A 4,960-nucleotide genomic window follows, 5' to 3' on the forward strand; every position below is an offset into this window, starting at 1 on the left:
GGCCTCATCAGCCTAGAGTTGGTGTGTAAAGACTTTGGAAGAGAAGACATGTCAGGGAGAGTGCCTTGAGAGAAGAGAACTGAAGAGAGTGTGGAGAGGAGCCCCTACCTTTAAGGAAAGAAAGACAATGGAAAGGCAACAAAAGAAAAGCCAATGAAGCAGGCAGAAGAGGAGCAGTCAGTGGAGACAGGAAAGTGCAATGTTAAAGGAAGGAAGGAGAGAGAAGCTCGAGAAGGAGGGAGCTACCAATATCTATTATAATGCTGGGAGGTCCAAACCATTAAGGACTGAGATGTGTCCATTAAATTTAGCAACAAAGTGATGGGAACAAGGTGGTTTCCACGACAAGGAGTTGAGGAGTGAGGAAGCAGAGTGCTGCAAATGGAGACCACCTTGGCTTGGAGGAGCTTGGCTAGAAAGAGAAGGAAAAGACAGGGCCACAACTGAGTATGGGGTAGCTGAGGGAGGGTTTGAAGCTGTGATAGTAGTCACAACTCTTTCCACCAACTTCCAGCTAGTGAACAAGATCAGGGTATGCTCTGGGGCCTTTCTCCTCTGGGCCAGGCTTCCTGTGGAAGAAAGAGCCTGGGTCAAATGTCTGTTTTCTTCCTCTTTCTCCATGTGAGTGTGTCTGTGGGTATGTGCACACCCATGTATACAGGCAGCGAGAGGTAAGAGCTACTAGGTGGCTACTAAGGAGCCAGAGCACCCCACCTGGTCTGGGAATAGCCCTGGGGCAGCCCCAGGCTTCCCAAGGGGGCGCAGGCCTACATCCTTTTGTCCAAGATGAGGATGAGAAGTGGGAGGCAGGCTGTGGACCGTCAGGATCTGTCAGCAGCCTCTGCAAGTCTGCCCACCATCTGGACCCTATCAGGCAAGCTGGGCTTTTCTTACATTAATCTCTGATGAGCTTGGCCCGGCTTTCATTTCAAAAGCCTCCACTTCTTTTCTCTCTCCCACTGACCCCTTCTTTACACCCCTTCCCAAAACAGGACTAAAAATTTTGCCTTCTCCTTTCCTAGATTTTCAACCCAGCTGGGGCTGGAGAAAGCTTGGGAATTGGAACAAGGTTCAGGATGAGGGGCAGGGGGAATTGATGTAGCTTATAGAAAGGGGTTGGAGGAGGAAGTGGTCACTAGAATTTCCAAGGAAAAGGGAGACAACAGAACTCTCTTGGGTAGAATTCGATGTATCTAGTCCAGGAATCATGGAATGTCAGAGCTAGGAGAAACCATGAGACATATAGTCCAGCCCAGTTATTGTATGTAGAGGCCTAGAGAGAGGAGTGTGACCACACAGGCCAGGGTGACAACCAGGCAGTGAAGCTCTCATTTATGGGTCTGCCTAGTGTGGGGATCTACAATAGGCATAAGTTAGGGGCTGAAGTTGGATTCATAGTTAACGGGGGCCAGGGTTGTCCTGACAGATCTGGGACCCACAGATTGGAGATGAGGAGAGTGTCAGAGCCAAAGTCAAGGACCAGTTTGTAAGATCATTGGAGAATGAGAGGAGGATAAGTGGCTAAGGCTAAAAGGCAAGGGACCCATTCTTATTAGGTTCTTGCCTCTGTGAGCCCGTTTCTTTTTCACGAAGTAGAGATTCATTTACTAATGGAAGTATGGGTTCCATTAGTGTGGGAAGTGTGGGATTATATGGGTGCAGGATGGGTTTGGCAACACATAACAGAAAACCCAGCTCAGAGTGAATGGAACAATAGGGGCATTTATTAGGTCACTTTACAAGAAGTTCAGAGATAAAGTAAGCCTCAGGACCAGTAGATCAGGCCGCTCAGCCATGTCGTCGAGGATTCAGGTTCTTTCTGTTTCTCAGCTCTGTTGTACTCCATGTTGTAAGATGGTTGCCTCGTAGTTACAAGGTAGCTGCCAGAAGGAAGGGAGATTTTCCCCCACTTTATTCAGTTTAATGGCAAAGAGGAAAGTAATCTCTCCCCAGCCATGGAGTTAAGTCTTTCTCTTAAGTCTAACTGGGCAACTTTGGGTCACATGCCCACCCATGGACCCATGATGGTAGTTACCAAATCATAGCTCATGAGCCAAACCCAGCTAACCACTGTTTATTTGTAGACCACAAGCAAAGAATGGCTTTTACACTATTAAATGGGTACATTTTAGTGGTTATATAAGTACCCATGTGATCGCTTTCACATTGCCTCTTAGCCCTCAAAGCCTAAACTATTCACTCTCTAGTGACCTCTTCTTCAGCACCACGAACTTGTTGCTTTTTCCATGCCAGCCACTAGAGAGAGGAGACATCTGTGTGTCTTTTATCATATGTCAGTTATTTGTACCCTCTGTTTACTAGTTTGTCTGGTGACTCTTGGCCTCTGCTGACTCATGGTCCTACTCGCTCATGGTCTACTGACCTCCTATGGCCTCTACTGCAAACCAGACTTTTTTCCTTCCACTTTCTGCTCCTACCACCAAACTAACAGATTCTTCTCTGTTTTGTATTCAAAGTCTAAGAGGGCTGCTTCGATTAGTTTGGTTACACTAATCTCTGTCTGGCAAGGATCTCTAGTCAGGCCTTATCGGGCCCCGTCTTGCCCCTCGCTTCCTCTCTACTCCAAGACCAGCAGAGAAGTTCTTTTCTAAATACCAAGCTCAAACTAAGCTCTGTGAACATCTGATAAAGCTTTATTGTTCGCACTGTCTAGTCTGTATTTTATGACCACTGAGCTAGAGGGCTGAGCTGAAGGTTAGGGAAAAAATCAATATCTAATTCAATATCTCAGATCTGTCATGATCTCCCACGATTGAGGGAATCTTTGAGCTCATTGCAAGGAGGCACCATGACAAGTTCCTGGAGCACCTCACACACCTACAGTTACTGATAGACCATATAAAAATCACTTCTTCTTGTTCATCGCATTGCCAGAACCTTACTGTGATAACAGAAGAGTTGTAAAAACTAAGAACCAAACCACAGTAGTCCTGGACAGCCAGAAAGAGGGATAGCAATCACCTGTAAGTCCTGAGAATTTTCTGGAATATGTAAAACATTAGATTGGATTGATACAACAGCTTGAAATAGAGTCATTAAACTGAACAATTGCAGGGAGCCCCTGCAAAATAACGTAGCCCGTGGTGGCAATAAAAAAAGGACGTGTGATTCTAATTACTATATTTGGAGAAATGTGCGAGGCTGCCCCACGCTGTCCCATGCACAAAATAACACGTAGTAGAGGCTGAGTAGTACATGCTCCCCAAGCCCCCCAGGGGCTCACCGGAAAATGACATCTCCAGCCCTTTCGCAGTTAGGTCAGTGCCCTGTAACTGGGTTCCTGTCACTGGGAAGCTGGCAGAAGTTAGGTGCACCACTTGCAGGGCTGGCTGTGAAAAACTGTGTGTGTGGTTCTTCATGCCGTCTCTTCCCCTTTCGTAGTAGTGACCTGGCAGCCAGGCATGGAGACGCTGGCATCATACGCTGTAAGGAACCAGGGCCTTTGGTTCCCCACTTGGAGGAGACACTCTGAGGAGAGCAACAGCTGCCCAGACTGTGAGACAAATGAGAGACGGGACCTTTAGTGTGACAAGTCGTTGTGATTTGGGGTGTTTGTTTCAAGAGCATGCATAAATAATTCTATATAATACAGTAACACAGATTTTTAAAAAACTCTCATGTTTTCTAGGAAATAAAAATCTGATTGGGGAGGGAATAATTGAAGACAGAATCAGTGAACTGAAAAATAGTGCCAGGGATTCTTTCAAAATACACGGCAGGGCAAAGTAGATTTACAGTTGTTCATGTGAAGAATAATATAAATGTCAATATTAATACAAGAAGAAAGTGTGTGTTCCGCACACTCACAACTCAAACCTACTTTTGCCCAACCTGTAAAGTGCAGTAAGACAAAGAGGTTAAAAGCATAAGATTTCATCTTAAATATAAGTAAACTCCAGACCTCTGCTTATGCCTAGGCTGCAGAAAGCTGGAAAAAGCATTGCTCATTGTTCCCACACTAACAAAAAGGAAAAACTGTATAAACTGCAGTCCTGACATTTCTTGAAGCCACTTATAGTCACCTTCCACTGCGGCCCCCATTGATCCCTGCTTCCTGGTACGTACCCTCATGCGTAATTCCTCCCGCCCCATGCTGTACCAGGGTCAGTCTAAGATGTCGAATACGGCAGAAGTGGTGGTGTAAGTTACTTTCAAGATTAGGTTACATAAGAACCTCCCTCTTCTTCTTCTCCCCCACCCCTTCCTCCTCCTCCTCCTTCTTCTCTTTCTCTCCCTCTCTCTCCCTCCCTCTCTCCCTCCACACCCCCCCCCCCCCCCGTCACCCATCACTTTCTTTGGAGGAAGCTAGCTGTCATGCTGTGAGCAGCTGTATGGAAAGGCCCATCTAGCAAGGAACTGAAGTATCTGACCGTCAGCCAGTGATGATCTAGGGCCTGCTGACAGCCATAGGCATGGGCTTTGAAAAGAGTCTTCTGCCCCATTCAAGTCTTGAGATGTCTGTAGGCTGGCTGGCTGCTTGACTGCAACCTCATAAGAGACCCTGAGTCAGGACCACCCCGCTGAACCCCTCCCATATTCCTGCAGCATGGAAACTGTGAGATAACAGTTGTGTATTGCTTTAAGCTGCTATGTCTGGGGGATAATTTGTTAACGGAGCAGTAGATAACTAATAATGCCCTAGAGATGGAGGTTCCAGGGTAACCAAGCAGTCTGAAATCTGAGAAAAGACCGGGCCCTCCAAGTAGAGGCACATGGCCATTTGCTTACCTATGGTAGAGTATGAGAAGAGATCTAGATGCCATAGAAAGAGGTAAAAAGAATAGAGATAATTTTTTAAAAATTGGCACACCATATAATTTATTATTTTTAATTGAGGTACAATTGACACATTATATTAGTTTCAGGTGTACAACGTGACTGAATATTTTTACATATTGCAAAATAATCACCACAATAAGTCTAGTTAACATCCTTCACC

The 4,960-nt window shown here is 45.9% G+C and overlaps 1 long non-coding RNA gene across 1 annotated transcript; it reads right to left on the bottom strand.

The window, feature by feature from the left end:
* Positions 1-1,809: 1,809 nt before the first annotated feature.
* On the bottom strand, positions 1,810-4,205 carry LOC123479565 (uncharacterized). Its single transcript, XR_006655214.2, has 3 exons — positions 4,087-4,205; positions 3,245-3,514; positions 1,810-1,880 (listed from the first exon to the last, which is right to left on the bottom strand). It is a non-coding gene; the product is annotated as an uncharacterized lncRNA (long non-coding RNA).
* Between the last annotated feature and the right edge of the window lie 755 nt (positions 4,206-4,960).

This window comes from Desmodus rotundus, chromosome 5, assembly GCF_022682495.2.
Source record: "Desmodus rotundus isolate HL8 chromosome 5, HLdesRot8A.1, whole genome shotgun sequence".
NCBI lineage: Eukaryota > Metazoa > Chordata > Mammalia > Chiroptera > Phyllostomidae > Desmodus > Desmodus rotundus.